We start from the raw sequence: 22561 nt of genomic DNA, 5'->3' as shown, positions 1-22561 counted from the left end.
AATATGTATTTAATTGGTCAGTCATTTCTTTGTTCCCCATTATAAATTCCCCTGATTCTGACTGCAATGGACCTACGCTTGACTTCACCAATCTTTTTCTCTTCACATATCTATAAAAGCTTTTACAGTCAGTTTTTATGTTCCCTGCCAGCTTACTCTCATATTCTATTTTCCCTTTCTTAATTAATCCCTTTGTCCTCCTTTGTTGAATCCTAAACTGCTCGCAATCCTCAGGATTATTGCTTTTTCTGGCCAATTTATATGTCGTCTCCTTGGATCTTATGCTACTCCTAATTTCCCTTGTTAGCCACGGTTGAGTCACCTTTCTTGTTTTATTTTTATGCCAAACTGGGATGAGCAAATTCTGTAGTTCATCCATTCGGTCTTTGAATGTTTGCCATTGCCTATTCACCGTCAACCCTTTGAGTGCCATTCCCCAATCAATCCTACCCAACACGATCCTCAGACCATCGCAGTTTCCTTTATTTAAATTGAGGACCCTAGTCTCTGAGTCAACTACTTCATTCTCCATCTTAATGAAGATTTCGATCATATTATGATCGCTCCGACCCAAGGGGCCTCGTATAACAAGATTGCTAATTAATCATTTCTCATTATATAATACCCAGTCTAAGATGGCCTGATCTCTGGTTGGTTCCTCGACATATTGGTCCAGGAAACCATCCCGTAAACACTCCAGGAATTCCTCCTCCACAGTATTGTTACTAATTTGGTTGGCCCAATCTGTATGTAGATTAAAGTCACCCATGATGACTACTGTGCCCTTATTGCACTCTTCTTTAATTTCCCTTTTAATGCCATCCCCAACCTTACTCTTTGGAGGTCTATATACCACTCCCACTAACGTTTTTTTCCCCTTAGTATTCCTCAATTCTACCCATTCAGATTCCACATCATCAGAGCTAATATCCTTCATTATAATTGTGTTAATCCCTTCCTTAACCAGTAATACTACCCCACCTCCCTTTCCTTTTTGCCTATCTTTCCTGAATATCGAATACCCCTGAATGTTGTGTTCCGAGTTTTGGCTATCCTTGAGCCACGTTTCCGTAATCCCAACCAAATCATATTCGTTTACCTCTATTTGTGCATGCAGGTGCAGCAGACGGTTAAGAAGGCAAATGGTATGTTGGCCTTCATAGCGAGAGGATTCGAGTACAGGAGCAAGGCTGTCTTGCTGCAGTTGTACAGGGCCTTGGTGAGACCACACCTTGAGTATTGTGTGCAGTTTTGGTCGCCTTATCTGAGAAAGGATGTTCTTGCCATGGAGGGAGTGCAGCGAAGATTCATCAGACTGATACTTGGCTTAGGCTTATATTCGCTAGAGTTTAGAAGAATGAGAGGGGATCTCATTGAAACTTATAAAATTCTAACAGGACTAGACAGACTAGATGCAGGAAGGATGTTCCCGATGGCGGGGTAGTCCAGAACCAGGGGTCACAGTCTAAGGATAAGGGGTAAGCCATTTAGGACAGAGATGAGGAGGAATTTCTTCACCCAGAGAGTGGTGAACCTGTGGAATTCTCTACCACAGAAGGCAGTTGAGGCCAACTTATTAAATATATTCAAGAAGGAGTTCGATATATTTCTTAAGGCTAAAGGGATCAAGGGATATGGGGAGAAAGCAGAGACAGGGTACTGTATTTGGATGATCAGCCATGATCTCATTAAATGGCAGAACAAGCTTGAGGGGCCGAATGGCCTACTCCTGCTCCTATCTTCTATGTTTCTATGTTTCTATGAAACAGAGTCCCGCAAATTTGGATACGCTGATGACATTGCCTTGGCCATGCAAAACATGAATCTGTCCATCACCGAGGAGACCATGACCAGTGATTTACAGAGGATGGAGACCTACTTCCACCGATGGCGACTTCAGCCAAACCCACAAAAGACTGTCACTTCGACAATCCAACTCAACACCCATCAAGCAAACCAAGCTTTGAAAGACACCTTTTGCAGCACAGAAGTAAACCAAGCCAAAAAACCCTCCTATTTAAGAGCCATGCTTGATCGCACCCTGTCATATAAACAGCATCTCCAGAACCTCGGGAAGAAACTAAAGAGTAGGGTCGTCTTGATCCAGAAACTTGCTGGATCCACATGAGGAGCAGACGCTCAAACCCTCCGTACGGCAGCACTTGCCCTGGTTTACTTTATAGCGGAGTACTGCTCTCCGGCACGGCTATCAAGTCTGCATGTCATATCCGTTGATGTCCAGCTGAATTCTACTATGAGAATTATCACCGGTATGCTTTTACTGACACCAACACCTTGGCTGCCCGTGCTTGCAAACATCGCACCACCACACCTACGCCGCGAATATGCAGTCTCCAGAGAATACAACCGCTACACCAGCAAAGACGTGCCGATCCAGGCCGATTTGAACAACCTACCACCAACCCATGTCAAATCTAGGAGGCCATTTTGGGCCGTTGCCGATGCCCTTCAGCGACCTTCCCTCAGCCTTGATGACCGATGGTGAAATGCTTGGAAGAACTGCGACATACAGAATGGATTCCTTATAGAGGGCCCCACAGCGCAACCTGAAGATTCAAACCTTCCTCGCAAACAGTGGACAACCATCAACTGCCTCAGAGTCAGTCATGGTAGATGCTGCCACCTTCTCTATAGATGGAAGATTAAAGCATCCCCATCATGTGACTGTGGAGCACCTAATCAGACCCTGGAGCAAATCATTGAGCACTGCCCTCAGGAAATTCGCAGGCAACCTACAAGATAATCCACGCGGTTACACCGGAAGCTTTGGCCTGGATATCCAACGTAGATATTGACATTTGATTTGCTTTGCTACTAACGTATGAAAGAAGAAGACTCTGCCTTGTCAAACCTACGGTGGCATAGTGGTTAGCACTGTTGCCTCACAGCGCCAGGCACCCGGGTTCAAATCCGGTCTCAGGTGACTGTCTGTGTGGAATTTGCACATTCTCCCCGTGTTTGCGTGGGTTTTCTCCGGGTGCTCCGGTTTCCTCCCACAGTCCAAAGATGTGCAGGTTAGGTTGATTGGCCATGATAAAAAATTGGCCCTTAGTGTTAGGGGGGATTAAATATGTGGGGTTACGGGGTTACGGGGATAGGGCTTGGGTGGGATGGCTGTCGGTGTAGGGACCGGGTGTTAGGGTTTGGATGATCAGCCATGATCTCGTTGAATGGCGGAGAAGGGCTGAATGGCCTACTCCTGCTCCTAGTTTCTATGTTTCTATGTTACTCTGTCAAATAACTCCTCACACCCACTTACATTGCAAGTGTACCCACCATTCTCTTTCTATGCACTTCCTCACATCCCCATCTATCCATCCACCATTGCTACTCACCCTCATCCAAATGCAATTTGATGTCTCTCCCTGATAATCACCCTCACCAAATACACTGCATCCATCAGGTGACACGTGCCATTACACTCATTCATAGGCCTGTTCTTTCTCCCGTTGCAGGAGAAGAGGGCACAGAACATGAGGGAGAGGGAGAGAACTGGAGGTGGTCCTCCACAAATTGCACAGTTGACAACAGAAGAGGGGGAAGCGCTGGAGACCAGTGGTGTTTCAGTGTCCCTGACCATTAGAGATGGAGAGATTGGGACCTCGCAGCTACCTGGTGAAAGATTTTGCTATCAGCGACCCACATGCCACAAGGCACTATGTTGACTTGGTTTTAGCAGCGAATGAAATATGATGCTAAGTTGTAACATTCTTACCTTACCAGTACCAATTCATATTGTTTCTCTCCGCCAGGGCCTTCACACATACAGCAGCAGTCGGTGGAGCTCCCAGACGATGAATCCTCAGAGGAGCTGGTTCGTTTTGAGGGTGCACCATCACAGGACACGTGCTTACCATGCACCAGTGCAGAGACTCGCAGTTCAGTGGGTCCAGTTAGACAGTTAGTTGAGATTTCACCTGGTGACTCACAGTTCGCAGGTGAGTACGAGCGGACGGTAGTGGCAGGGACAGCTGTGGAGAGTCCGCGTCGGAGGGCGCAATCCTCTCCAAGCTCTGCTCAGCTGGACACAGATGCTGTACCCCGGGGGCCATTGATAAAAAGGATAATCATTGAGGGGCAGCAGAAAATCTGCGATGCTCTGACAGGCCATCCAAGCACACTTTCCACGAATGCAGAGAGAATGGCGGAGTCCAGCTCAAACATGAGTGGGATGATGTCACGGGGCATTGCAAGGATGTCTTCGTCCATGGATAGAGTGGCCAACTCCGTGGAACATCAATGCAGGCTTTGGCCATTGCTGTGCAGACTCTGAATGTCAAAATGTCTGGTGCATTAAAGAGGGTGACAGATACCTTAGCCTTGGCTTTACAGCGCTGCACTGATCTGCACCAAGCTGCTCTCCAGCAGAGTGGTAGGAGTGGAATGTGGCAGGCCCACAGGAGGGATGATGACGGAAGAGGACATGGAAGTGGGAACTGCTTCTCACCTGTTGCTAGCCACCACCCCCGCCAACGACCCCCCCACCACTCCAGCCAGTACCCTACATGCTTCCACGTCTCCTGATGGCCGAGTCTGTCCCTGCACAAGTGCAGGTGGAGCAGTCTTTGCTGGGCCTCTCACGGGCTCCAGCACCCAGAGATCATCGGCCAAGAGCATCTTAACAGTCAGAGCTGGGAAGTGAGCAGCCTGCCTTTACCTCTGCTGATGCCACAGGGGTTGCACCATTTTGGAGCGGTAGGAATAGGAAGAGTTTGTAGTTCACCAAGGGTATGCACATGGGTGTAAGAGAAAATTGTTAAGTTGTTAAGTTTCCATTCTTTAGTAGAATCACATAAAATGTATCACTTTTCCATGTTGCCCATTATTGGTTATTGGTTGGTATCTCGCTTTTTTCGTTGCTTGTTGATGGATGGGAAGACATGATTTGAGGGGGACCAATGGGAGGATGTGCAATGGGTGGTTGGTTGGTTACAGGACTGCTTTTTGTCATTGGGTTTACAGGGTGGGTGGGGGGGTGGGGGGAGAGTAGCCATTGGATGTGATTGTTATATCGGGAGTGACTAACTGAACTTTACAGCAATACGGAAATCCCAGGCATCCCAGGCAGCAATGTGAGCAGCTGGTGCTGCCTGAGGGGTGCCATCTTCATCCTCATTCTCCTCCTCATCCTCATTCTCCTCCTCATCCTCATTCCCCTCCTCATCCTCATTCTCCTCTTCCTCTTCATTGGATTCATCAGCAAACGATGTGTGCTCAGCGCCTTGTTCCTCCTGTAGCTCCAATCCTTGCTGCCGCACAATGTTGTGCACAGCACATTACACCATGACAGTTCTGGAGACCCTAGTTGGCGAGTACTGAAGGGCCCACCAGAAACTTGAATAGCCACAAACTGGGCAGAGATCAGTCGAGACAAAACAACATCTAAAGTTACCCCCAATGACTCTGTTGACATAGTTACACATATTGTTACGTGTTTCAGGATCAGTGGCCCAGAAATTCGGGTCGGGGGCTTCCCGCGGGTGCAAGCCCCCGACCTGCACTTATCTAGCGCGCCGGCCGTTGAGCTGTGGGCCCCCGTGGAATTCCAATCCGGGGCCTGCTCCAGCTGCCGGCATGCAGTGCTTGCGTATCCCAGGGGAGCAGTTAGTTCGATGCGTCCCCTGGGATCACGTGGGCCATGGGGAGCCAATCGGAGCAGGGAATGCTCCATTCATAAGATTGACAGGAAGAGCTGTCAATACTTATACATACTACGGCCCCAAAACATCACTAAATCTTCAAATAATTTTTTTTTAAACTTCACATTTTTAAAATAAACTATAAATTACATGAAATAACTATTTTAAACAATAAATTAAATTTTTGAAAAAAATAATTTTATTTTCTAATGGGGCTAAAAATAAACTTACCTTGCTTTAAAGTATTTCAAAATAATAAACCCATGGAAAAAATGTTTTAATTTTAATTAATTCACTTACCCTCCCGGGAAAACCTGCAAAAAAAACCTAAGTTCGATGCGCACGCGCAGCCTCTCCTGCGCACGCGTTTGACCTCTGAACCCCTGCTTTCAGGGGAACGGAAGTGCCAGTTTCCCGCGCATGCGCAGTGCATGCAGAAAACTGGCACTTCCATTGGGCCTACGGGTGAGTACCCCGTGCGTACTCATCCGTGGAGAGCTGAATTTCTGGGCCAGTGTGTTTTGTTGGTGGGGACCCCTGGAGGTGGAGGGATGGAATACCTAGCTATTACTATTCTTGCTGTGCTTGTGCTGGTATACTTCTATTACTCCGGTCATTCCTTTTTCATCCCTCTCTCTCTGTTGAAGTGTTTTGTGGAGATGGTGATGGTGGTCTTGTTGCGCAGGCTTTCAAAAGGGAGCCCAGACTCCTTGGCACTGTTCCATCCTCAGGCAGATGCAGAAGATCACTCGGTCTGACTGATAGATCCCCACAGAAGCTCAATCCCCATGTCTGTGGTGGGGGCAGGGGTGGGTGAGGATAGTGAGTGCTTCACCATATCACACGGATGAATCTTCTCACTGCTAGCAGCAAAAGTTACAGTGGTCTGTGCGTAAATGTACTTAAAGTTAGAAGTGTCCTGGATTCTGTGAAGAGTTTGGCATGCATGACACATAAAGTCCATAACAGTTTGGCATGCCAACTAGCAGGATTTTATTAGTATTCATGCGATGCATAAATCTGGGACATGAACTGCTCTATGTGTTGCTGCCATCTGCTGGACAAAGACAGGTGTTTGTTGTTTGGGATCTGGAACATTTTATCATTGTTTTTAATACTGACTAGGGTGCTGTTTAAAATGTCACACAAGAGTAAATTACGTGCTTGCTGCTCATTAACTGGGTCACTGTTCATGTAAGATAAACTAACATAAGCCTCCCACATCCTTATTTAAGGTTAGAATTTGAACTATGTGTAGTTTTTCCTTGCATTGTTTATCTAATTTGAAGTCAAGGTTTGGGTATTGGAAGACAAAAGCTAACCTTTTTTAAGGGGGGGCGTGAGCGTAGGAGGAAATACTTTCAGTATAAAATACTTCCTCCATCTTCATAATGCTAGAAAAATGGTGCAATGAATCTCAGATTATTTTTCATCACTATATTGATGAGTGATCCCTTATATTTAACTAATAATTCTCCAATGCTATTCTTCCCCAATAATACCCTACCCCTATATCCATATATAATATCACTTTAAATATATCAATGATATAAAATATGTACAGTGACAATGCTATTATATCCTTATATATATTCGTGCCAACTCGGTGACCCATTGTCTTTAGATCAGGCAAAGGCATCTCTGAATAGCAGGAAGCAGCTAACTAGGCATCAATTCAATCTGTGGCCCTCACTACAGGAAGCCTGAACGTCAGCAATGGCGAGACGAAGGTCATGTTGGATTCTTCCATCCAGCTCAAGGTGCATGTCTGTTTCATGTTCCTAACTGCTTGTGCCTCAGCTTACAGTGAGACCAGAGCATAAATGCAGACTGTTGTATTGAAGTGATGGGCCTCAAGCAAACTCACTTGTTTAATACCCAGGAGTCCAGACACAGTGTCCTAAAAATAGTTGGTGTCAGTTAACTGAGGGATATGGTTAATAGGGATGCTCATTGAGAAGCAGCTCTTTTTCAAGTGCCAATGTTTTTAAAGCTGTGCATTGTCAATGGAGCAGTTTCTCTCTTGGATTAATTAACTCCTGTTTGCTGATGGTGTACATAGACTGAAACTGCTTAGTGTGTTTCACAATACAGATGGGAGCAGGCATGCAGCTGAGTGAAGCAGAAAGCAGGAGTGCTGCAGAGTGCTGGCAATGTCTGAGCCACTAAATGCCCTCATTCTGCCAAGTTCCTAATCATAGCTGTACCACTGTATAAAGGCGTTGAGCGGAGGGGTTGTAATAATCGTAACAACCCTTCTAAACAATGGAGATGGTAGTTTTGTCCAGTTTGAGGTAAGGCCTAAGTCAAAAGAATGGACACATGCTTTATTCACATTTTGTTAATGTATTTAAAAACAACTTTAGTATCTGCAGCGCAGCATAATGTTTAGCTGCTAATCTCGCCTGTCCCTTTAAAGCCACTGCTCAGTGGCTCCATATGGAGGTTGTCCAAATAGACTTATGCCTGAGGTGACTTCAGGCTACAATTGTTGATACTGCAAATTTCTCCAGATTGACAGCTGGCTGGCTCCTCTCTTCCAGGAGAGGGCTTGTCAGTGAGGCCTTACCTTCCGAGGGTATTCCAAGAGCACTTCTCCTACCTCCAATTAAGCAAGGAGCAGTGTATTAGAAGGCTTCACTTCACCAAGGAGGTAGTCACAGAATTCTGCCACCTCCTGCAACCAGACCTCCAGCATCAGATCAGGGCGACCACGGCTCTCCCAGTGGCAGTCAAGGTCACCGTCGCCCTCAATTTCTTCGCCACTGGATCCTTCCAGTGTGCAACAGGAGACATAGCTAATATCCTACAGTTTGCCGTCCATTGCGGCATCCAGGAGGTCACAGAGGCTCGCTACAGAAGGAGAAGGGATTACATTTCCTTGCCCATCACCAGAGAGAAGCAAGATGAGCGTGCATGTCGTTTTGCCAGAATTAGAGGGATTCCCCATGGTGCAGGGCACCATTGACTGCATCCACATGGCTTTGCGGGAAACACATAACAATCCTGAGATCTTCCGTAACCGCAAAGGCTACCAGTCACTTAATGTGCAGTTGGCATGTGACCACAGATAGCAAATTCTCAATGTCAATGCTCGCCACCCTGGCAGCAGCCTTCATCCTGCACCAGACCGGTGTGCCAGCACTCTTCCAGCCATCACATCAAGCTTGTGGCTGGCTGGTCAGAAACGAGGGCTATCCGCTCTCCACCTGGCTCATGACTCCCCTCCGCAGCCCCAACACTCCAACCCAGCATTGATATAATGAGAGCCTTGCTGCCACCAGGAATGTCATCGAGCAGACCATCGGTGTGCTCAAGCAACAGTTCCGCTTCCTTGACCGCTCGGGAGGAGCCCTCCAGTACTCGCCGGAGTGGATGTCCCATTTTGTTGTGGTCTGCTGCATGCTCCACAACTTGGCCATCATGAGGGCCTTGCCCTTGCCACCAGGGATTGCGGGACCACCTCAGGAGGAAGAAGAGGAAGACAAGGAGGATGACAAGGAGGACGAGGAGGAGCAAGGGAGGAGACAGCCACTCAATCGACCTTCCGGAAGGGCTGTCCATGACCGCCTCATCAGACTGCGGTTTGAATGAATTAAACCCCAGATCCCCGTTGCTCACCACATCCCCATCATTCCATCCCTGTCACAGGCCATATCACTGCACAAAGCTGAAATGAGACACGCCTCAAAAGAATCCAAACTGAATTAATAAATTTATCGAAAATCAGTGAACACATATTTACAACAAAATATTACCTATTCACCCTTGTGCAATCCCTTAGTGCCTCTCATTACTGTGCCTTTGCCTACCCTAGTGCTCCTATGAAGTGTTGGCCCAGTGGCTGCAGCACGGCGGGTGGAAGGCTGCTGAGTGTCCATGCGGGAGACTTCAGATGGCCTTGCAGGATACCCTCAACCAGCCCTGGGCCTGGAAGGCCCGGCTGTAGACTGCACCACCTCAGCATGGGCGGCAGCAGTCTGGGCTGGCTGGATGACAGGCAGCGACAAGGGCAGTGGCGGAGTGGCAGTGGTGGGAGCAGGAATGCTGTCATCCTGAGAGAGGACAGCAGCTTCCTGCTCCACTGACCTACTGCCACTCCCCCGGGGCAGCACCTCAGTATCCCTAGCAATCTGTTGGATCACAGAGTGCTGGCCTGCTGCAACACCGTGAAAGCCCCGGTCGATGGTGGTAGATCCAGCCACTATGGCAAAGTCAGAGCTTGCGTGGCATCAAGCTGAGACTGCATGAGAGCAGTCTGAGATTGGATGCCACCAAGCATAGACTGCATTACAGCTCTAAGACAATGTGTCGCTTCCGCCTGTGCTGCAATGGAAGCTGCCAATTCACCCATCACATGTGGCATCAGGTCTGGGTTGCCACGATCTCTCTGGGAGTCTACCATCCTTTGCAGACTGGAAATGATGGGCTCCATGGTGTGCGCAGAGCCTTGTGCAATGTTGGAGGTGGACTCCTTCATGCTCCTTACCATTGCTAAGAGGCTTTCGGGCACCCTTGCCTTTGCACCTATCATCTCGGTGTGCATGGCCATCATCCTTCTTTTAAATGCCCCCTCATTGAGGTCCTCATCTGAGCCCTGTGCAGCAGAACTCGCCCTCCGGGGAGCTGGCCCCCGAGCTACCCTTTCCCCTTGGCCTTGCTGCAGCCTACTCGTCCCCGGTGCCTCACCCTGTGTACTATACTAGCCTCTAAAGAACGCGTAGTGCCAGTATCTGAGCTGGTGCCTGCGGGTGAGACATGCAGTGATGCAGTGTGTTCTTCACCCTCCTCATCTCCAGCCTTGTTCTCAACAGTGCCCTCAGGGACAGGCTGCTCAGGAGCTTGCTGATTATCTGAAAGCATAAAGGCACAAGAATTGGGTTAAGGTGAGGGGAGGGGGACAGGAAAGGAGAAATGCATCCATACAGCATGATTAGCTGGAAAGTGGGAATGGCTTGTGGGGTGAGGGGGAAGTGGGATGTGAGAAGGAGTAGGGATGAACATACCGTTATTGTTCATAAGGGGGTCAACGTTGCCAGTGGCCACGGCGCCCACCACCTGTCACCCAATAATATGCAGCACTCGATTCTCCAGCTCTGACAGTGGTTGGGTGTCGGCCTGTCCCACGCCTGTGCACTCCTGCAGCCACCTGTTGTGCACCACCTTGGCCTGCAAGAGAAAAGAAAGTGTGTGAGTGAGTGTGGAGCAATGTGTTTGGGTGATGTGCCTGCCATAGTTGAATAGCTGTCATTGTGTGCAAGGCGTAAGATGTGGGTGTGAGTGTTGGTAGGTAGAGATTGTTGGTGGGTGAGTGCTGGGGGTGTGGTGCTTTGGGCAATGTGTGCAGACTGTGGTTCACATGGTTGTATGTAGCATTTGTTGAAGCATTCACTCACCCTGATCACCTGAGTCAGGTCGGTAAATTTCTTCCTGCACTGTGTGTGGGTCCTGGGGGCCACAGTGCTGCCTGAGACCTGCTGGGCTACCTCCCTCCACATAGTGCGGAAGACTTGCGGCGAGGGCCTCCTGCCACTTGCTGGGTAGAGCACCGCCCTCCGTCTCTCCACAGCGAACACCAACTCCTCCAATGCTTGATCACTGAACCTGCAGGCTCTCTCCCTGGGGCGTATGGGGGGATGTGCTATCTTAACCTGAAAGTGCTTAATACTGGCACTGGGTGAAACAGGAGGAAAAGTGTTCCATTCCCCTGCACCTACTGTGGGGTACACAATGGTACTGTAGGAATGAGCATGTGCAGGTTGTGTATAATGATGAGGTGTACAGTCAAAGTTCACCTCTGTTATGGTTGTTGCACATGTGCGGTTGCTCAGTGCTGAAGTTAAAAGAATAAAGTGGTTGTTCCTCAGCAGCGTTTTATTACTCTGGGAGCACTAATACACTACACTGATATTCCTCACAATGAACAAGCCAAATAAATAGTTAAAAAGGCAGCTGTATAATCAGCCTCTACCACCTAGAAGGACAAGGGCAGCAGGCGCATGGGAACACCACCACCTCCTCCAAGTTCCCCTCCAAGTCGCACACCATCCTGATTTGGAAGTATGTCGCCGATCCTTCATCATCACTGGGTCAAAATCTTGGAACTCCCTCCCTAACAGCGCTGTGGGAATCCCTTCAGCACACGGACTGCAGCGGTTCAAGAGGCGGCTCACCACCACTTCTCAAGGGTAATTAGGGATGGACAATAAATGCTGGCCTTTCCAGCGACGCCCAGATCCCAGGAATGAATTTTTAATAAAAGACTCTGCAACAGTTTCTTTTTTAAAAAGCTGACTGATTTTTAAATGTTTCGTTATCAGCATCTTTCAACGTGTGTTTAAAAAATCATACTATAGATTTTGGTTTATTTCTCGCACAATAACAACCAACCCAATCATGCTGCTGCCACCTTCTGACACGTGAGGTGATACCGGATAGTAAGCTGCAGAATGCTGAGGCTGGAAACTTCCCCGAAAATGCTCACACTCGGCTGGCAGTTCTTCACCAGGAACCCTGCTTATACGAGTAAAGAGAGATTCCGCCGCACGCCCGGCACAGTAACGCCGTCAGAGTGGCAGCAGCTCCGAGGAATATGTTGCTTTTACTCCTGAAGCAGAGCAACTAAGGTGTAATCAGCAAAGTCACAAGTGAGCTTTGTGTGTCAGCTTCACAAGTGGATAAACATTGGCCTGTGGCAGAACCACTGAATGACTCTGGCTAACTGTATATAATTCTCTTTAACGATGTTCTAACACCAGCCTAAACCTGTACCAGTGTGTTAGGCATTACTGTGTTTTGTATATAGAGTTTGCATGTACGGGGCGTGGCCCCTTTAAGAGCACGGGAAAACGCGGGTAAACGCGATGACGTCACGTCGCAAACCACGGGACTGCCCAGGCAGTCCTCGTGGCATCTCCGTTGAGTAAAGACCTGTTTAATTGTTCTCTTGCGTCGATCTCCGTTATTCGTAGGAATTCGTTAATTCCCACATTGGTGACCCCGTTTTTGTGAACGTTTTCACAAAAGAAGAGCACAGCATGGAAGCAAACACCATTTCGTTAAAGCTACCGCAGTTCTGGGAGCAGCAAGCGCCCTCGTGGTTTATTCAGGTCGAGGCCCAGTTCGCCCTGAGGAACATCGATGCGGATCAGACCAAATACCTTTATGTGGTCTCCGCACTCGACAGCTCTACCGCCTCTCGGATCGTCAGCCGCCTCGAAAACCCTCCAACGGAGCGCAAGTATGAAACCCTCAAAGCGCGGTTACTGCAGGTTTTCGGGCTCACAAAATCGGAGCACGTCCATCGATTACTCGCTATGCCCGGGCTCGGGGACTCCAAGCCTTCAGAGTTGATGAGCCAAATGCTCACACTCCTGGGCTCAGAACGGGAATGTTTCCTATTCCGCGAGATTTTCCACAGCCAACTGCCTGAACAGGTACAAGCTGCCCTGGCCAGCTCTGAAATTGAAGACTGCGCAACACTCGCTGCGGAGGCTGACAAAATTTTCGCTGTAACTCGGCAGTACTGCGCCGCCACGAGGCACCCATCCCCCGCAGACACCGCCCCAGCTCGTCAGCCTGCTGGGCTGTGTTTCTACCACGCGTAGTTCGGCACGAAGGCAAAGCGTTGCCGCCCTCCCTGCAGTTTTCCCCAACAAAACAATGGACACTGCGACCACCGAGGAACGGGTCTAACGGGCACCCCGCGGCCACGATGGCAATCGGCAACGCGGGAAAATTGCTGTTCATCACTGATACTCTCTCCGGTCGTCGTTTTCTGTGCGACACCGGAGCGCAGTGCAGCATTTTACCCGCGTCCGCTCTCAATGTGCAGACGGCGAATCACGGCCCCGCTCTTGAAGCGGCCAATGGCGGAACAATTCGGACCTTCGGCAGACGGCGAGTGGAGGTGTGCATCGGGGGGCAACATTTTCACTGGGAGTTTGTTACGGCCAAATTTTCCCAGCCCCTCCTCGGTGCGGATTTCCTGTGCGCCAACAGCCTCCTGGTCGACGTTAGGAACTGGCGGCTGATCAACGCAGCAACTTTTAATTCTCTTCCGTGTTACCGCAGTAACACTACATCGCGCACCGTCTCCTGTGCGTTCCCGATTCCTGATGAGTTAGCTCACCTGCTCGGCGAATTCCCCGACCTGACAGGACCCACGTTCTCCTCCACAGCCACGAAACATGGTGTGGAACACCACATCACCACCAACGGCCCCCCGGTCTACGCGCGGGCCCGGCGCCTAGAACCTGGCAAGCTCGTGGTCGCAAAGGCGGAGTTCGCAACCATGGAATGGTTAGGGATTATTCGCCGGTCAAATAGTCCCTGGTCTTCACCCCTCCATATCGTCCCGAAGCCTGGCAGCGGATGGCGGCCATGCGGCGACTATCAACGCCTAAACGACGCCACCACTCCTGATCGGTACCCGATCCCCCACATCCAGGATTTCTCTGCCCATTTGGCAGGGAACACTGTGTTCTCAAAAGTCGACCTCGTCCGGGGCTAACACCAGGTCCCAGTTCATCCACAAGATGTCCAGAAGACCGCAGTCTTCACCCCATTCGGCCTCTTCGAGTTTTTACGAATGCCGTTTGGGTTAAAGAATGCCGCCCAGGCATTCCAACGCCTGATGGACTCCGTGCTGCGGGACCTCAAGTTCCTCTTCGTCTACCTAGACGATATTCTAATTGCCAGTCCTACTAAGGAAGAACACACCTGTCACCTACGCACCCTTTTTCGACGCCTCAGCCAACACGGCCTGATTACCAACCCGGCCAAGTGTCAGTTTGGCCTGCACCAAATTGACTTCCTGGGGCATCGCATCACCTCAGAGGGAGCGGTTCCTTTACCTTCGAAAGTAGAGGCGGTGACATCCTTTCCACGCCTGCAGAACGTAAAGGCCCTGCAGGAATTCCTAGGCATGGTAAACTTTTACCACCGTTGCGTGCCTAAGGCAGCACTACTCATGCAGTCCCTGTACGAGGCCCTCAAGGGCAAGACTGGCAAGAACCCGGTAGACTGGATGGATGACATGGTCCGAGCGTTTGCCGACACCAAAAGCGCCTTAGCCAACGCGACTATGCTGGCGCATCCGCTGCCAGGAGCCACCATCGCCCTCACCACCGACGCGTGGGACTACGCCGTGCTGCAGCAGTGGGTGAATGGGACGTGGCAGCCGTTGGCATTCTTCAGCCATCAACTACGGCAGAACGAGAGAGCATACAGCACGTTCGACCGGGAGTTGCTCGCCTTTTTTCTGGCCATCCGCCATTTTCAGTTCCTGCTGGAAGGACGTCCTTTCACCACCTTTGTGGACCATAAGCCGCTAACCTTTGCAATGGCCAAGACCGCCGAACCGTGGTCAGCCCGACAGCAGCGTCAACTGACCTACATATCCGAATTCACCACGGATATACAGCACGTGGCCGGTAAGGACAAACTGGTGGCAGACTGCCTCTCCCGCGCGATCGTCAATACGGTTCATTTGGGCATCGACTACGCCCTCATGGCAGCGGACCAAGCCTCAGACCCGGAAGTCCAAGCTTACAGAACGGCCATCACTGGCCTCCAGTTGGCCGACGTCAAGTTCCATTCGGCAGGTACCACGCTGTTGTGTGACGTCTCCGTACAGGATCCTCGCCCTGTCGTGCCAGTCGTCTGGCACCGCAAAGTGTTCGACACCATACGGGCTGCAGAGGTCACACGTTCCCACGGAGCTTCACAAGGCTGAATATGATTTTATTCGCCATGACGCACATAGGGATCCGCTCAAGGCCCCATATACCGGTCCCTTCCGCGTGTTGGAAGCAGGGGACAAAACCTTCACGGTAGATGTCGGTGGTAAACCGGACCACATTTCGGTCGACCGCTTAAAGCCAACACATTTAGACCTCGACCGTCCCGTCGAGACAGCACAACCGCCGAGACGGGGTCGGCCACCCATCGTCGTTACGGCAGATCAAGTGCGACTGCCCACCAGCCTGCCAGCCGCCCTGCAGCCTCCGCCTCAGGAGTACAGGAGTCGTTCTGACAGGCTCGTCAGACCCCCTCACCGTTTGACTTTTTCCGTTAAAGCGAATTCTGGGGGGGCGCATGTGGCAGAACCACTGAATGACTCTGGCTAACTGTATATAATTCTCTTTAACAATGTTCTAACACCAGCCTAAACCTGTACCAGTGTGTTAGGCATTACTGTGTTTTGTATATAGAGTTTGCATGTACGGGGCGTGGCCCCTTTAAGAGCGTGGGAAAACGCGGGTAAACGTGATGACATCACGTCGCAAACCACAGGGCTGCCCAGGCAGTCCTCGTGGCATCTCCGTTGAGTAAAGACCTGTTTAATTGTTCTCTTGCGTTGATCTCCGTTATTCGTAGGAATTCGTTAATTCCTACAGGCCCAAAATTTGCAATCGGAACTTCCCGCGGGCGGAGGCCTCCGACCTGTAAACAATCTACAAATGTACCTGGTGGTCCGGGAGTTACGGAAACTCGCGTTGCTGGGCCTCTCCGGGTACCCGCAGGTAGAAGCCCACATATCTCAGGGGCGCAGGCAGTTCGCAAGCGCCCCTGGGATCATGTGGGCCGCCCCAACGAGTAAAAGAAGGGAATCCCCCACTCATACTTATGGGAGTCCTGTACAAACGGAAACCCCATAAGTATGAATGGGGATCACTTAAAAAATACACAAACACATGAAATAAATGTTAATAAAATTACTTTTACCAGGCGTAAGAATTTCACAGGCATTCAACGGGTGGAAGTTGGGCAAATAGCACAACTCTCCACCTGCGGAGGCCCTTCTCCTGGGGATGTGGAGGATCTGTCTGAAGATTGTTGACAGGTCACAAGTTCCGGGTTTTAGCACGTGTGCTTCGCATATCTAAACCCGGACACACCTCGAACGCACCCGTAGGGGTCGCAAGGTATGGCCCAATGTGTTCAACAACTGTACATGCTATGTTTTAAACTTGTATAACATTTTTATGTATATGCATTTTGTGCGAGGTAGTTAAAAGACAAGTTAGATGAGTGGAGCTTTATTCTGTTATGGGGGGATGTCTTTATAATGTAATCAGTGTTGTGCACCCCAGAATGCTTGGGGACATCATCATCATGGAGTTTGTGATGGCATTCGCTGTCGTTTGTTCAGGACGATGCAGTGAAAGGGTGCTTGCATGTGCTGGTTGTTTGTTCAGGACGATTCAGTGAAAGCATGCCTGCATGTGCTGGTTGTTGGGACCAGGACGATGCAGTGAAAGGGTGCCTGCATGTGCTGGTTGTTGGGACCAGGGCGATGCAGTGAAAGGATGCCTGCATGTGCTGGTTGTTGGGACCAGGACGATGCAGTGAAAGGGTGCCTGCATGTGCTGGTTGTTGGGACCAGAACGATTCAGTGAAAGGATGCCTGCATGTGCTGATTGTTGGGACCAGGATGATGCAGTGAAAGGGTGCCTGCACGTGCTGGTTGTTGGGACCAGGACGATGCAGTGAAAGGGTGCCTGCATGTGCTGGTTGTTGGGACCAGGACGATGCAGTGAAAGGATGCCTGCACGTGCTGGTTGTTGGGACCAGGACGATGCAGTGAAAGGGTGCCTGCATGTGCTGGTTGTTGGGACCTAGGACGATTCAGTGAAAGGGTGCCTGCATGTGCTGGTTGTTTGTTCAGGACGATGCAGTGAAAGGGTGCCTGCATGTGCTGGTTGTTGGGACCTAGGACGATTCAGTGAAAGGGTGCCTGCATGTGCTGGTTGTTTGTTCAGGACGATGCAGTGAAAGGGTGCCTGCATGTGTTGGTTGTTTGTTCAGGACGATGCAGTGAAAGGATGCCTGCATGTGCTGGTTGTTTGTTCAGGACGATGCAGTGAAAGGATGCCTGCATGTGCTGGTTGTTTGTTCAGGACGATGCAGTGAAAGGGTGCCTGCATGTGCTGGTTGTTGGGACCTAGGACGATGCAGTGAAAGGGTGCCTGCATGTGCTGGTTGTTTGTTCAGGACGATGCAGTGAAAGGATGCCTGCATGTGCTGGTTGTTTGTTCAGGACGATGCAGTGAAAGGATGCCTGCATGTGCTGGTTGTTTGTTCAGGACGATGCAGTGAAAGGGTGCCTGCATGTGCTGGTTGTTGGGACCTAGGACGATGCAGTGAAAGGGTGCCTGCATGTGCTGGTTGTTGGGACCTAGGATGATGCAGTGAAAGGGTGCCTGCATGTGCTGGTTGTTTGTTCAGGACAATTCAGTGAAAGGATGCCTGCGTGTGCTGGTTGTTTGTTCAGGACAATTCAGTGAAAGGGTGCCTGCATGTGCTGGTTGTTGGGACCTAGGACGATTCAGTGAAAGGGTGCCTGCATGTGCTGGTTGTTGGGACCTAGGACGGTGCAGTGAAAGGGTGCCTGCATGTGCTGGTTGTTGGGACCTAGGACGATTCAGTGAAAGGGTGCCTGCATGTGCTGGTTGTTGGGACCTAGGATGATTCAGTGAAAGGGTGCCTGCATGTGCTGGTTGTTGGGACCTAGGACGCGCAGTGAAAGGGTGCCTGCATGTGCTGGTTGTTGGGACCAGGATGATGCAGTGAAAGGGTGCCTGCATGTGCTGGTTGTTGGTGTAGTGTATGTACTTTGTAGAAGGAACTATATTCTGCAGCCCCTGTATACTGCAGTACCAGTAGTGACCACCCCTGTATATAAGCCTGTGTAGTAACATTTGCATAGTAGTTCCAGGTTGCGTCCATTCAGTAAAGACCTGTTATAACCAACTCCTGCAGTCCGTGTCTCAATTATACACGGACATAATACTAGCAACGAGCAGATACAAACTTACCTACAGTCTGCACCACCTCATGGGGATCCATCCCTCAAGCGAAGTTATCAGAGGTCGAGGCCAGAAAGAAGAAAGAAACAGAAGAAACGGGCGTCGACCGTGGGAATCCGCCTCTGAGTCAGCGGAGTTGAAGATTTGCAGGAGAGGCTGTTGAGAGCGGGGCTTGGTTATCCTGTCGATGGTGCTTCAGCTAATCGGGCTGGTGGCAGCTAGTACACTGATCCTTCCTGGGCTGCGGCGGTCTAGAGCTCGAGCGGGTGGCTTTACAAAGGGGCCGAGCAGCGTTGTCGGGAAGAGGAGAGAGAGAGAGGGTGGAGCACACAGGGCGCGGCCGGTGCTACGAAGCCGGGCAGCGTACAGACCCGAGAAGAGGGAGGCAAGAGTCCCGCAGGGTTGTTCCGACGATGGGGAAATAATAAAAATTAAATGCGCAGAAAGCCGCGAGGAGCTGCAGTTTTCCACGGGAACCGTGGAGAGCGGCATTAGCAGCAGCGCGGGGGGAAGTGCGCGAAGACCATAGGGCGTTGCCATCAAGGCATAAAATGCCAACAACAGCGCTAGCAACAGCGGAGAAGACAGAAAGCGCGGGAGGCGCCATCTTAATCCAGCGGGGAAGAAGGCAAAGCGCGGGAGGCGCCATTTTGTTAAATCGGGGAAGAAGGCAAAGCGCGGGAGGCGCCATCTTAGATTTTCAAGATGCCGAAGACTGGCAATATCACTGCCTTCGATAAAGCAATAGAAGACTGGACCACGTATGTGGAAAGAGTCGAGGTATATTGCGAGGCAAACGAAGTAGCCGATGAGAAAAAGGCATCGGTACTGCTAAACTTAATGGGCGCAAGAACGTACGGCCTATTGCGGGACCTGATTACTCCAGCCAAACCGAAGGCGAAGAGTTTTAACGAAATTGTTGCTATCCTACAGGAACACCTAAATCCTACACCGCTGCTGATTGGAGAAAGATTTAAATTCCACAGGAGAAATCAGCATAAAGATGAGAGCAATGCTGATTACCTTACGGAACTACGCAAGCTATCAAAGCACTGCCAGTTCGGAGCAGGACTGGCAGATACCTTATGGGACAAATTTGTCTGTGGACTCCTGAGTGAAGGAACCCAGAAGAGGTTACTCTCAGAGAAAGAGCTGACGCTAGATAAGGCTTTCAGCGTGGCAGTATCATACGAAGCAGCAGCAAGGGGAGCTGTGGAAATACAGCAAAAGCCACAGGAATACGGCACCCACGAAATGACACGGGGATTTGCAAATTTTATCGCTGCGGCAGAACAACCCATGACCAGAAGGACTGCTGGTCCAAGGACAAAATATGCAGGCAATGCGGAAAGATGGGACACATTGCACGAGTTTGCAGGTCTGGGAAGAAGACCGACGACAACAAAAAGGCTACTAAGGAACCATACAGGAAAGTACAAAAGATGACGGACAGTAGTTCCAAAGACCAGATGAGTGATAGTGAATCCGGGAACAAGAGACTAAGCTGTCTCAAACTTCACAACGTGATCGCAAAAGCGGATCGCCGAACCATTTGGGTCACCCTCACAATAGCAGGGTCCCAAGTCAAAATGGAATTGGATACAGGATCAGCTCTAACCGTCATGGATCGACGAGACTACGAGCGGCTATTCTCACACATACCCTTGAAAGAGACATCCATTGTCTTGAAGACGTAAACGGGGCAAAAAGTATACCCCAGAGGAAAAATAAGGGTGCCTGTCGAATACAACGGCAAGGAAAGACAGAAATTGTATCTGTACATACTGCAAGATGGTGGACCACCGTTATTGGGACGTGAATGGATCAGAAAGATAAGTTTAGACTGGCACTCCATTCAGGCACTGATGGTGGCTAGTAAAAAGGATGACGACGTCACTCCTGGACGATTGTCAACAATCTTAGCTAACGCCAAAGAGGTATTTCAACAAGAACTGGGAACTCTTAAAGGCATAACCGCCTCGATAAAAATAGGAGAGAATGCAATTCCCAAGTTTTTCAAAGCAAGACCGGTACCATGTGCAATTCGCCCAGCCGTCGAGGCAGAGCTGGAGAATCTGGAGAATGCAGGCATGTTATCTAAGGTAGACTGGAGCGAGTGGGCGACACCCATCGTTCCTGTCATGAAGAAAACGTTAAACAATAAGCCTGAGGAGCCAAGGAAGGTTTGCATCTGTGGGGACTTCAAGGTGACGGTAAACCCAGTCCTTCACACAGTACAATATCCTCTTCCAAGGATAGAAGATATCTTCGCCTCACTATCTGGAGGGAAGTGTTTTACAAAAATTGACCTAGCACAAGTGTATTTGCAGATGGAGGTTGAAGAATCCTCTAGGAAGTATCTCACGATAAACACTCACAAAGGTCTTTACCAGTATCATCGACTGGTATTCGGAGTAGCATCAGCTCCGGTGATATGGCAAAGAGCGATGGAACAAGACCTGCAAGGAATTCCGGGGACTCAGTGTTACTTGGACGACATCCTAGTGACAGGTGAAGATGACAGTGAACACCTTGCCAACGTAGAGCAGGTGCTCACTAGACTACGTGAGCATGGGCTACGGGCCAATCGCCCCAAGTGCGAGTTTTTTAAGAAACAGATATCATATTGTGGCCACGTGATTGATGAAGAGGGGTTACATAAGTCCCCTGACAAAATTGAAGCGGTAGTTAAGGCTCCAGCACCTGAAAATGTGTCGCAACTGAGGTCATTCCTCGGATTGGTGAATTACTACCATAAGTTTTTGCCGAATTTGTCCACAATTCTGCACCCACTGAACGCCCTACTACAAACGGGAGTAGCATGGAAATGGAGCGATGAATGTAAGCGGGCCTTTCAGAAGAGTAAGGACCTAATCACTTCAAGAGAAGTATTGGCTCACTACAACCCATCACTACCGATAAGACTGGCATGTGATGCGTCTCCCTACGGCATTGGGGCGGTACTGTCACATAAATTCCTTGATGGTTCAGAGAGGCCGATATCTTTTGCGTCACGCTCATTAACTTCAGCCGAGCGTAACTACGCCCAGATTGACAGAGAGGCCCTCAGCCTGGTGTGGGGGGTGAAGAAGTTCAATCACTACCTGCACCGTCAGAAATTTACTCTACTTACTGATCATCAACCTCTTGTCTCCATTTTCAACTCTCAGAAGGGCGTACCAATAATGACAGCACAACAGCTACAGAGGTGGTCCCTTTTCCTAGGGGCACACCAATATGACACCGAGTACAAAGGAACTAAACAGCATGGGAATGCTGATGGATTGTCGCGCCTACCGTTGCCGACGGTGGAAGAAGAACTTGCAGTGGATCCAGTGGAGATATTCCACTCGACCATAGTCGAATGTCTCCCTGTGACGAATGCAAACATAGAAAAGGAAACACGAAATGACCCGACACTCTCCTGGGTCTATGATTTAACGGTGAATGGATGGCCAGCACATGGCGAACCACTGCTGCCAGCATTCTCGCCGAGAAGAGAACAGCTGTCAGTGTGCAGAGGAACCTTGATGTGTGGATCCAGAGTAGTAATTCCACCCAAATTGAAGGATAGAGTGCTCAATGAGCTTCATGAGGGTCATCTGGGAGGGGTAAAAATGAAGAACTTAGCCAGGGCGTTTGTGTGGTGACCGGGAATCGATAGAGAAATCGAAGAGATGAACAAGAGCTGTACAGGATGCCAGAAGGTCCAAAACGCCCCACCACAAGCCCCTCTACATCCATGGGAGTGGCCCTCATCTCCATGGCAAAGGGTGCACATTGATTTTGCTGGTCCATTTATGGACTCGATGTTTTTAATTGCGGTGGATGCACATTCAAAGTGGCCAGAGGTAATAAAAATGTCCTCAACCACCACAGAAAAAACTATCACAGTCTTACGAACCATATTCGCCAGGAATGGGCTGCCTGAACAGATTTGCTCTGACAATGGACCACAGTTTGTGTCTGAAGAGTTCCGGAGGTTCTTAAAGAACAATGGTGTTAAGCATTACACATCCGCCCCATATCATCCAGCCACTAATGGATTGGCCGAGAGGTTCGTTCAAACATTCAAGAAGGCTATCAAGG

Source organism: Somniosus microcephalus, chromosome 2 (genome assembly GCF_052327205.1).
Source record: "Somniosus microcephalus isolate GS21.2 chromosome 2, FLI_Smic_1.0, whole genome shotgun sequence".
Lineage (NCBI taxonomy): Eukaryota > Metazoa > Chordata > Chondrichthyes > Squaliformes > Somniosidae > Somniosus > Somniosus microcephalus.
Note: the sequence above shows the minus strand (reverse complement) of the source record.